The following is a 13,087-nucleotide window of genomic DNA, read 5'->3' as shown; positions in this document are numbered from 1 at the left end:
TTTGTGCCATCGTCAGAGAAAAATATGTCCATACTAGTCTGCTATCTCAGAAAGAGGGCAATAGATACCTGAAACAGAGCTGGCCAGGAAGGCTTGGGCTAAGGAGTTGACCCCCAGAGACCCACATGTACACAAGTTAAATATTGCTGTATGCCTCTGAGATTTTGCCAGTGGTGTCATGAAGCATTATTGCGGCAAGAGTTAACTGATATACCAGCCAAAATTTCAAAAATGTCTTCAGCAATGGCATTCTCCTACGAAGACACCTATTTTAAAGGAGATGGTTATTTGGTCATTTAAAAAATCAGTATCATTAGGCCATTATCATGTCTCATATGGCTCTATAGAACCTCTAATAATTGGTAGGTTGTTTTATTATAGTATTTCTACTGAAGGAAGATTCATATCAGTTTCCTGTTTTACACATTAAAACATTATCAGAAACAGGGACAGTTGAACTCTGAACCATGTAGGTAATCAGGGAGGCAAGAGAGAAGGAAGAAACAATTTCAAATAATCAAAGGGCTTACATATAATATCTTGATTATCTCAATTCAACAGATATGTACTGTCAGCTATGAAAAGTGGTGGGGAAATGTGATGAAAAGATCGCAGGTTTTAGTGATAGGCTTGGCATCCAGCTCTTCCACTCATCAGCTAGGAGCCTACAGCAAAGCCCACAATTTTCCTTGAGTAGCCATTCCCCTTCTTCCCCTTAGTAAAGAGCTCCTCAAGTTTCCACATTTCTCTGCTTCTGTTGCAACTAGGTGTGGCTATGGGACCAAGCTTTGACTGGCAGAATGTGAGCACAAATCACAGGTAGAACTTCTGGATTATGTTTTCATGAGAAAACTGCTAAATAAATAACTTGCTAAAGGCAAAGCAATCAAAGGTTTCTTTTTTGGCCCTGGTCCTTCACCAAATCCTTTACTATGTGACTTCATTTTCTCTTACTTAAGGTGGAGTGCCCTTCACTTTCCCTTTCACCCTTCCCAAGACAGGAACCAGCTCCAAGCACATGGGTGTGGACAACACCCTGGGGCTGACAAAGCAGCAAGAGAGAGGGAAGCTGCGTGGCTTCAGAGAACATCAGTGTCTCCAACCCGGGGTCACAGTCCTCTCAGGACAGAGCCACTTGTCTCAACCACTGTATTTTGGTATCTTTGTTACTACAGTGCAGCCTGAACTCTAAACAAAACTGTGATTCCGGACAACCTAAACTTTTTAAGTCTCAGTTTCCCCACATGTAAAATGGTAATAAAAATACCTTCCTAAATGGGATTACTATAAGGATTAAATTAAGTACACAAAATGCCTGTCACTGTATCAAACATAAAATAAGTTCATAATAAATAATAGGAACATTTTCAACTAACCCATCACATATGCTTCCCAAGTACCCCTTCACCCTCACTCACCAAACAACCATATACTTGGCTTCTACCAGAAGGAAGTCTCCAGTTGAATTTCAGTAATTTTTACAAGTGTTCTACAGTTATCTAGATAAATGAGTTCATCATTCTCAGAACCAATGAGAAGGAAGTATAGGTGGGCACTTACACTTTCATGTCAAAAATACCTCATTTGAAAATTAAGGTGGATCCTGGATCCCCTTCTGCCTGAGACAGTTTGGAGACAGTTCAATGTGAATTTTCAGAATACCCCTTAGAAGGGGAATGGCATGATAGAAGACAAGACAGTGGTTCTTGGTTTTAATTTGGGTTTGCATCACTGGTATGTCTGCTGACCTACACATTCTGATTCTGTAGGTTTTGAGTGGAGCCTGGGAGAGTCTGCATAACAGGCTCCCAAGAGACACTGATGCTGTGGTTCACAGACCACATTTTGAGTAGCCAGATTCTAGGCAATCAGCCTGATTGAAGAGTCTAAGACGGAGAGGCAAGAGATGGGAGCTGTGGGGCCAGTTAGGGGTGACTCCAATAAATCAGTGATGAGATGATAAGGGCATAAACTATAGCTGTGTCAGAAAGAGGGGGAAAAAAGGAAATAGATAAGAGAAATGTAAATCCTTTAGATCAAGTAGCAGTAAAACTAAACTAAACATATCCAAAATCTCAGATCTTCATTGTCTGTATGTAGCAACTAGACATGAAACCAAAAGGGTGTAAATAACTAGCAATAAATAAAGTATCATGCCATATTTTAAAAAATATTACCATTTTTATTTTATGGGCTACAGAAACTGAGACCCAGAAAAAAAGAATGCCATCTGAGCCGAAGCCTTCTGACTCTGTGGTGCTAACTCCACCTTCTAATAGCCACTCTGTGAACAAGCCCTGAACTGCAGCCAAGAGGATCTCACATCTGGAGGGACCTCCCTGCAGGAAATCAGAGAGTTTGGACAGGTCACTGATTAACGCACTGTCCTTCTGGAGCAGGGTTTAAAATGAGTCATCAAAAGGATGATCCGTGTGCAGTTAGAAAAAGGAAGCGATAAGTTATGTCAGATGAATTCCATTTCCTTTCTTTGGAAAAGAACTTCCAGATTGATAGATCAGAGGGCTATCACCAACACAAAATATCTGATTTCAGCAAAAAATGTGACAAACTCTCTTGATAGTCTTCTGAATAAAGTGAAGATAAGTTGAGTTAGATACTAATACCACTAAGTGGACTTGTGAGTCACCAAAAGGTCAATGGTAACCTGGTGAGGGACAGCAATCTCTAGCAGAATGTACTGAATTCTAGCCTTGGTCTTACTGACTTGAATAAGATTGCTGATGTATTCAAATACATCCATACAACAAATATGAAATCCAGCAGGAAATGGAACTGACAAAACTGCTGCTCTAATAGGGCTTATATTCTAAAGAAAGATAAGAAGTATCAAATAAATACAATTACGTTATGTTCGATGAGTATACTCGCAATGGATGAGAAGATAAAGAATATATGAAGTGTACTGGATTGAAGGTGGGGGTGTCAATTTTGAGTAGAGTATCATGAGATCTCACTGAAGAGGTGACATTTGGACTTCTGAATCATGTAACTAAACCCACTGATAAAATGCTGAATTGATGGGAAGGTAACAGAAGACAAGGAGTTTAGAGAAAGAGTTCATATATTAGATTAGATAATCATGATATCAAAACAAATCTCAATTTGGTTGGAATGTTGGAACAAACCCTACTCATCGTTTGGGATGCAATTTTATTGAAAAAAATGAAAGGCCTTGTCCTTGAGAACAGAGCACCAATGTTTCATTATGGAACAGGAGAAATAAGATTTAGTATTCAGAAATGGAGTGTTGGTTAACTATAGTTCAATATTAGTCAGCTGTGAGATGTAATTCTCAAGAATCTAGCATGTTCTCAGGTTATATCAATGGAGATACAGTATGTGGAACAAGGGAGGGGATAGTCCTGCTTTCCTCCTCATCCAGCAAACCATGCCGGATGCAATGTGTTTGGATTGGGGCCCAAGTCCCAAAAGAAAACAATGACAAAAAAGAAGGTAGCTGGATGCTCAAAGCAATCCATGACCACAAACACTTCAATGCAAACATCATGGACTGGAGTGAAGATGCATGTTGCTTTTACTTTGAGTTTTAGAACCTGAAGATTCTGTAACATTATATACTAGTATTATATACTATTACATACTATATGAAGATGCATATTGCTTTTACTTTGAGTTTTAGAACCTGAAGATTCTGTAACATTATATACTAGTATTATATACTATTACATACTATATGAAGATGCATATTGCTTTTACTTTGAGTTTTAGAACCTGAAGATTCTGTAACATTATATACTAGTATTATATACTATTACATACTATATGAAGATGCATATTGCTTTTACTTTGAGTTTTAGAACCTGAAGATTCTGTAGTATTATACACTAGTGAGGGGGAAGTGTAAATTATATTTCAATATATTTCAGGAAAAAAAGTGATGCATTCCATGTATCTCTGTGGATACAGATAGATTTCTCCCTTTTTTAGATCTGAATTAATGCCCCATGACCTTTCTGCTATTCAAACTATAAACTATCCTCTTCTAAAGCAGACAATCCCCAGCAGATAATTTAGGCTGCACTAGTTCAGATGTTCAGCCATCCCATAAATCTGGGGTGTTCTAATCATTGTCCGACTTAGGCGGTTTTCAAGCATCATTCAGTCTTTTCCAACACATGATGCCCTGCATGGAGCCCTAGCTGCCTAATAAAATACCAGGGCCCTAGTGAAAAATTCTGATCACACTCAAACCTGCGTGCAGTGTGTGAAAGTTGGCTTTGGAACTCTGAGGGTTCACAGAAATATGTAACTGAGCAAGAATGAGTGTAGACATATGCGGCTCAGAAAGCCTGGGCTTCATGTGGTAGTATGTGGTATGGTGGGTGGTTAATCTCATCTCCCACAAATAGCCAGACTATTTCTTCTTGAATATTTCCTTCATATCAGCCCAGCGCAGCTTTAACTGCATTCTAATGAATACACTTTCTCCTCTTTTGCAAGGCTAGGACCACTATCCTTGCAAGGAAAATGGTCCCTCACATTTTAAAATTCTTTGGAGTGGTTGGCCCTGTAATCTCAGCAATTTGGGAGTTTGAGGCAGGAGGATTGCTTGAGGCCAGGAGTTTCAGATGACCTTGGGCAATACAGTAAGACCCTGTTTTGATTAATCAATCCATTGATCCAACCATCCATCAATTCTTTGGAGGAATATATTTGGTATACCAAATATGTTCAATGCTGAATCCCCAATCCCACTACCATCTGGAAATAATTCTTGTTATTTGTACCATCCACCCATCCATCTGTGTACTTTTTCAATACACAAATATGTACTGGGCTTTTTTCTCTGTGTTCAGCACTGATCTAGGTGCAGGAGATAGAGCAGGGAATGAGACAGAGAAGTCTCTGATCTTACAGAGCTGACATTCTGGTGGTAGAAGACAGACAATACTGGGAAGCCCTTGGGCTTTTTCCACTGTGACATTCTACAATGTGCTCCTCACTCTAGGGCATTCAATCCCTCCATCAACAAACATTTATTGAGTACCACACTCTGGACCAGGCAGACTGAATTTATACTCTGTAAATTTGTACTTACTAAAATACTACCACCTGTTTCTACCTCAGTTTATTTCTTAGAGGCAAGCTCTGAATTCTCAGTGGAACTGAGATCTCGGCATTTTCTGTAATCTCACTCTGTTCCCTTCTGCAGGGCCCAATGTGGTGCTTTTCAGCTGCGGACTCCTAGAATGATGGGCAGGCATCTTCCTCACTGTTCTTCATTTCATTCCTATGCTGGTGTGTGGAGGTTTCTCTCCATTTACAAGTGGAAACACAGAGGCCTAGCTGGTACTCTAAGTAAAGCGTGGAAGGAAAATTGGCCTTTGGGGCCCATAGGCTTCTCCCTGCAAACTCTCTCCTCCTTTTATGTCCCTCCCCCCAGGTTTCTGTTTTGCTCTCTGTAAATAAGCTGTCAGCTAATTCTCTCTACCCCTAAAGTGAGGGCTGGTAAACCTTTCCACGTTACCCTTCTCAGGTGTGTCTACATTGCAATGTAAGACTCTCAAAAAGAGAAATGGGTCTGTAATGATAGAAAGTGCAATAGAACTGTGGTGGGTAGGGGGGACTTCCAGAGTTCCTACACTAATACTGCTCATGAGAACAACAACAACCAGCAGACATTCATCTTCACAATAATCCTCGAAGGTAGGTGCCGAAGCTGGATTCCAACCAAGACTACCTGGTCTGTACTTGTAACCACCACGATGGCAGCTCCCAATCTGTCACATACAACTCCATCCACTTTTCTGGGATTACACATCAAATGAGGCAGGATATAGAAGTGCAGATAAGGACACTTTCTTTTCTGCACGAATATTGCATGATTCAAGACAAAGAAGGGGGCTGGACAGGGTATCCATGCCGGTTGCCTCAGCTGTTCACAAGCTTCCACACAGCAGTCTGCCTTCTATCCTTCATCTCTGAAAATCCAAATACAAATGTCACCTCTTCCAGAAGCTTCTGCTGATTTCTCCAGCCTAAAGTCATCTCTCTCTAATCCCTTCATGCTTTATCTGTATTCTCTAATTATTAGTTTTCTTGACGCTTGACGGTTAAATGTTACCTGAATTAACTATAATCTATTTGACCATTCTTCTTCTTGCTGCTGTTTCTGGTCCCATAAACCTCTAGTGTGGTGCTACATATGTAGTGGAAGCTTCATTATGAAATGCAAGAATGAATGAGGGAATAAATGCACAAGTCGATGACCCATAGAAGCTCTACTGATTCATATCCATTTTTAGGACTTATCTGGCTCCCTCTTCCCAAAGTTAGGGAACTCAGAAAATGCCATAGAAAACAGCAGGCTTCCCAGTCAATCACTGCCAAGATTCTCAGCTTGGCCAGGCCCAAAGTCAAGTCTTTGGTTTCAGCTTGCTATAGCATCACATGTTTTTCCTGGCCTGATCCCACTTTCAAGAGGCTCAGTAAGTGGAAAAGGAGCCACAGAACAGAAAGTGCTGGGCATAGGAACCCCAGGCCTTCTCCAGGATGGTGACACCTTCTAGGGATAGTGTCTGGGTCCTCCTTTTAAAGTATAGGTGTGGCCCTCATCTGAGGCAACCAAGCCCAGCCCTTCTCCATGGGTGGCTAGGAAGGCCAGTGTGGAGCAGACAGCACAGAGATGTCAGGAACCTTGGGCACAGGCTATCCTGAAGGCTGCTTTGTTTTTTTTTTGGTTTTTTTTTTTTTTTTGAGACAGCGTCCAGTTACCCAGACTGGAGTGCAATGGTACAATCTCAGCTCACTGCAACCTCTGCCTCCTGGGTTCAGCCGATTCTCCTGTCTCAGCCTCCTGAGTTGCTGGGATTATAGGCACCTGCTACCATACCCAGCTGATTTTTTGTATTTTTAGTAGAAACGGGGTTTCACCATGCTGGCTAGGCTGGTCTCAAACTCCTGCCTCAGGTGATCTACCTGCTTTTGCCTCTCAAAGTGCTGTGATTACAGACGTGAGCCACTGTGCCTGGCCTGGAGGCTGCTTTTATAGAGTTCTGGTCCTGGCAGTTTACATGAGTTCCTGCAATATAGCCCCAATCTTAAGAAAAAGGGATTTTGCCTTTGTGGCCCAGGAAAGCAGACATGAATAGGCAGCCATGAGCGGAGAGTAAGCTGGCAACTGATTCTTCTACTTTCTCTTCTCTAATTTCTGTGCCAGGAAGGCTTCCTTTGACACCAGTAAGGAATCCTTCCTCTCTTCTATTTCCTTCCTCTTCCCACCCACAACCCCAAATCTCACATTAGCTGGAGGTGAAAGGAAGAGTGAAATGAGCTGGCAGAGGAAAAGTATAAGCAGAAGAGTTTCTTCCTGTAAGGGCAGGAGGTAGGACTGGCTTTCTTTCTATCCCTACTATCTGGTATAAAAGGTGGGGCCCAGAGACAGTGTAATATGCTCAGCAAAGAAAAGTACAGCAAGAAGCAACTGAAATAGACAGCTCAGAAACATGACTTTGCATCCATCCACGATTTCCTGTCCTGCTAGTGTTTTAATCCTGTCTCAGTCTCCCTCATGATCAGCAAGATTATGTGGTTGCTGATAAATTCAGTGGGGATTTCCTTGTTGAATGTGTCTGATACTTTTAACTTCGTGCAAGGGTCCTGCCGAGAAATTAGGGAGGAAGCCCACTCACTGAAATGTCCTTCTACAGGGACCCTATTCTCTCACTTCAACTGGAGTCCTAGGCTAATAAAACCCATTGCTAAGTTAAACAAACCTTTCCTCTAGCTATGCCAAGTGTCTACGACAGAAATCCTTCATGCCAGGGTTTTCCTCCTTGTCCAGACTCAGAAAAAAGTTGTTTTCTCAGCTGCTTTGAAGCTCAGGAAGAGAGCCAGGGAGGCAAACAAACCAGTTAGTCTTGCATCAGATAATTCAACAGGCTCTTGATAACCCCAAGTTTTCTGTCCCTTCCCAGTTGAGCTGAACTCTCCAAGCCAAAGGACAGAAGGGCCGGAAATGCTCCAGACAGGAAGATCTGTGACTGGAACGAGGCCATAGGATCAGGGGAGCTTGAAGTGTACCCAGTGATCCTCACAGGAATTCCCCATTGTGTTGCGAGAGCTGGAGGGAAAGGTGGCAGAAGTCCAACTCTCAGTCTGTGTTTGGATCTTAGACTGATTAGAATCTGCTTCATCACTTGGAAAATCACTCTGCATGGAACACTGAAGCCTCAACACCAGCAGCTTTGCAGGATTATAAGGCGAGAGCAGAGAATGAGTTTAGCGGCATCTAAACTGCCTTCTCAAAATAGAAGAGCAAGATCTGTAGAAGTAATATAGTGCTGGAAAATGGCAGGGTGGAAAATGAGTTTATTAATTTGTCTACACATGGCCTACTTCACAACTTTTTCTACAGAAATTAGGGAGCATAAAGTAAGTTCATCTGAATTCCTAAAAATATAATTCTAGTCTCTGGGAAGAGTCTCTTAGGAAGTTTGCCCCTGGGATGATGGGATCTTATTTCCTCACAGAATATCATTATGCTCTTGTATAACAACTCTCTGGTGACTGTTTTCAAAATGTTTACCTATAATATAAATATACATCAGGTTCCCAAAGTATAAGAAAGTGTTGCCTAGAAAAGAGCAAGCTCCTTAAAGAAAACATTAATTTCTTCTGATCAGTAGGATATTAACTTAGTAAATGATGGAACAGCAAATAGTTGAGGGTCAGAATGACATTTTGAGTTTAGTGTTTTTCCCCCAACATTTTATTATGAAACTTTTCAAACATACAACAAAAGTATAAGAATTTTATAGTGACTATCCATAAACATATCAACTGGTTCTACCATTAACATTTTATTGCCTGAACCCACGAATTTGAGGTTGTAATGAGCTATGATTAGTTCTCCAGTCTGGATGACAGAGCAAGGCCTTGTCTCGAAAAACAGAAACAAAAACCAAAATCATTTTAATACACTTGTTTTTATCACATATATATTTATCTGTCAACCCATCTTATTTTTTGTTCTGGTGTTACTACATGTCAAAGTAAATTGCAAACATCAGTACACTTTTCTCTAACTACTTTAGCATGCATATAATTAACTATAAGCTTAATATTTATTAATACAATTTAAAAACCAGGTTGGTTTTTTTTTTCCAGTGAACTTTGCATGTGGTTTAAAAGTGTTAGTAATTCTTCCTGAATTATGCCACAATCAGAGAAAATTTATCAACTATAAATACATGGTAGTATGCAAACTTATACAGTCAAAAATATGGCCCACCAATTCTACATTTATATCAGCTTTATTTAGGTATAATTTACGTGCAATAAAGTTATTTTTTAACATAAGCATTTAAACTATCTATTTCCCTATAACCACCGCTTTAACTACACCACATAAGTTTTGGTATATTGTATTTCTGTTTTCATTTTCATTCACTTCTAATTTCTCTTGTGATTTAATCTTTGATCTATTGCTTATTTAGGGTTTGTCTGTGTGAGTGTGTTTTTAAATCTGTACGCATTTGAGAATTTCCAAATTTTTCTTTCTTTTTTTTTTTTTGAGACAGGGTCTCACTCTATTGCCAGGCTGGAGTGCAGTGGCTCGATCCCTGTTCACTGCAACTTCCGTTTTCCAGTATCAAGCAATTCTCCTGCCTCAGCCTCCTGAGTAGCTGGGACTACAGGCGTGCATGACCACACCCAGCTAATTTTTTGTATTTTTAGTAGAGATGGGGTTTCCCCTTGTTGGCCAGGATGGTCTCGATCTCTTGACTTCATGATCTGCCCACCTTGGCCTCAGAAAGTGCTGGGATTACAGGCATGAGCCAACACACCCGGCCTCCAAATTTTTCTTTTGTTACTTATTATTAATTTCACTCCAGGGCTGGGTATGTTGGCTCCCACCTATAATACCAGCACTTTGGGAGGCTGAGGTGGGCAGATCACTTGAGACCAGGAGTTCAAGACCAGCTTGGCCAACATGGCAAAACTCTGCCTCTACTATGCATACAAAAATTAGTTGGATGTGGTGGCGCATGCCTGTAAGCCCAGCTATTCAGTTGGCTGAGACGCACAAATCACTTGAACCTGGGAGGTGGAGGTTGCAGTGAGCAGAGATGGTGTCACTGCAATCCAGTCTGGGTGACAGAGTAAGACTCTGTCTCAAAAAAAAGAAAAAAAAATTCATTTCATTGTGATTAGAGAAGTTGGTATGATTTCAATCTTTTAAATTTATTGAGGCTCACTTTGTGGCCTAATTTATACTTGAGAAGAACATATATCTGTTGTTGTTGGGTAGGGTGTTCTGCTGGAAATGGCAGGGTAAAAAATATTTATTAATTTGTCTACACACAGCCTACTTCACAACTTTTTCTACAGAAATTAGGGAGCATAAAGTAAGCTCATCTGAATCCCTAAAAAATATAATGTTAACTAGGCCTGTGAGGTCTACTTAGTGTAGAGTGCTGTTTGAGTCTTCTATTTCTTTGTTGAGTGTCTATCTAGTTGTTCTATCCATTATTGAAAGTGGGGTATTGAAGCCTCCAGCTATTATCACTGAATTTCTATTTCTCTCTTAAATTCTATTAGTTTTTGCTTCATGTTTTTTTGGGCTCACCTGTTAGGTGCACATATGTTTATAGTTATGTCTTCTTGATGGAGCGATCCTTTTATAATTATAAAATGTTTCTTTATTTCCAGTAATAATTTTTGTCTTACAGTCTATTCTGTCTGATATTAGCATAGCCATTCCAGCTTTCTTTACTGTTTGCATGACATATATTTTTCCATTTTTTTACTTTCAGTCTATCAGTGTCTGACTCAAAGTGTGTCTCCTGTAGACAGCATATAGTTGAATCACGTTGTTTTTTAAAAAAATTTATTTTGCCAATCTCTGCCTTTTGGTTATAGCATTTAATCAACTCACATTTAATGTAATTATTGATGAAGTAGAATATATGCCTGCCACTTCAGTATTTGTTTTCTGTGTGTATCTCCTTTTTGTTCCTCTGTTTGGCCATTACAGTTTTCTGCTATTCCTGCATTGTGTTAGATATTTTTCTAGTATACAATTTTAACTCTCTTGTTATTTTTTTCACTATGCATTTTTGAGTTATTTTCTTAGAGGCTGCTCTGAATATTGTCATTCATACTTAACTTAAAACTAGTTCAGATTGATATCACCTTAATTTCAATTGTTTCCAAAAATTTTGCATCAATATAGCTCTATTCTCTTTCCCTCCCTTGTACCACTGTCATACAGATTACATTGTTATACATTATAAGCCCATTTACACAGTTTTATAATTGCTTTTTGCAGTTATCTTTCAAATAAGATCGTAGAGGAAAAGACTTACAAACAAAAATACATTATACTGCCTTATATTTACGTTTACTTATATATTTATCTTTACTAACACACTTTAGTTTTTCATATGTATTCAAGTTACTCTCTAGTGTCCTTTCATTTCAGCATAAAGAATTCTTTTTAGTATTTTCTGTATGGCAGATGTACTAGTGACAAATTCTTGCAGATTTTGTTTTTCGGGGAATGTCTGAATTTTTCCTTCATTTTTGAAGGATAGTATTGCTTGATATAGAATTCTGGATTGACTTTTTCTTTCAACAGTTTGAATATGTTATTCTGTTACCTTTGCTTCTGTGGTTTCTGATGAGAAGTCAGGCAGTTAATTTTACTGAAGATCCCTTATACATGAAGTGACTTAGTGGTCCACTAATGACATGACAGACTTCCTTAAATGCTGTGAATCAGTAAATCTTTCAGTTTGTCTGTCTGTCTGTCTCTGTGTGTGTGTGTGTGTGTGTGTGTGCGTGTGTGTGTGTACGTGTGTGTTGGGTCATGCATTCAATACTCCATCAAGCCATATAACTCTGTTTTATTGTTTAATTCCTTCTTGCACACAGCTTCAAGGGCTGCCAGAAGTGAGAGCTTCAGGTTTTGTTAGCTCTTACAAAGCACTGGGTATGTATGTGGCCCTCTATATTCTTTGGTATATGTAAGAGCTTTACAAAAACCCCTGTAGCGATCTTAGTCCCCCAGATTAATTTTACATTTTTTTGGTCAGCCTTTTATTGGCCCTACCTGGTAATGGAGCCTTGGGCAGCCATGATGGTAAGCAATTACCACTGACTGTTTTCAACAAATGCTCTATGGGTAGTGCTGTTCACACTGACCAAGTTCTGAGTCTAGATCAAATAAAGACAAGCCCTGAGAATGGAGCTTTTTAGCAAGCAGTTAGGTCAAATAATAGCAATTCTCTGGGATGGGGTTTTTGAGGTGCTCCAAACCTGTTTTATCCTCTCCAGTGGCTGCTACCATGCTGGCTTTCAAAGATGCCACACAAATAAAGACTGTTGATTTTCAAGGTTACTATAGCACTGATGAAAAGAGAACAGAACTAGGGCAGTTAAAATTCCACAAGTCTTGCTGTTCTTCCTGAGAGTCACTTGTTTTGTTTTGTTTTCCTCAAATAAACACTCTTTAGACTGTTGTGAGCCTTTATTTAATTTCCAGAATTCTGAAGAAGTTTATTTTGACAGTTTTTGTCAATGTTCTTGCTACTTTTATGGAGGTGTAGATTTTGGGAGTGTGTTGGTCCACCATGCTGAAAACTGAATCTCCTAGGCCAAAATTTAAACATCCTGTGATTCATTCAGTATCTATCTTGGTTATCTCCCCTTTCAATTCTGACTCCTCCTTTTTCTGTTTTAAAAGTTGTCACAGCACTAGACAACTGATTTTTTAAATCAACTTAATGTTTACACATAATTTAAAATGGCAAATAATGCCACTTTTTTATTATCTTTCAGCTCTTTAGTTGAATCTGTCACCTATCATATTATTAATTTGCAGGTACTCTTCCTTGTCTTCTGACCATTTCTAATTCACTGCTTCCTATTTTTGTTCTTATGACATTTTTAACTCTGAGGAAATTAATTATACTTTAAGTTTTCTTCTGAATCTTACATTATCTCTAAATCCTCATGGTTCTTTTATTCTGTTTTCTTTTCTCCTTGACATGACAGGAATTTTCCAAAGTCTGGTGATACTTGGTTTTCAATCATATTTAAA

At 39.4% G+C, this 13,087-nt stretch overlaps 1 protein-coding gene across 11 annotated transcripts in view; it reads right to left on the bottom strand.

The window, feature by feature from the left end:
- The window catches only part of RAD51B (RAD51 paralog B), a 642,672-nt gene that overhangs the window by 29,643 nt on the left and 599,942 nt on the right, over positions 1-13,087 (bottom strand). The gene's annotated exons all lie outside the window — the stretch shown is intronic.

Source organism: Callithrix jacchus, chromosome 8, assembly GCF_049354715.1.
Source record: "Callithrix jacchus isolate 240 chromosome 8, calJac240_pri, whole genome shotgun sequence".
In the NCBI taxonomy this organism is placed as follows: Eukaryota; Metazoa; Chordata; class Mammalia; order Primates; family Cebidae; genus Callithrix; species Callithrix jacchus.
This window is presented reverse-complemented; position numbering and strand designations above follow the sequence as displayed.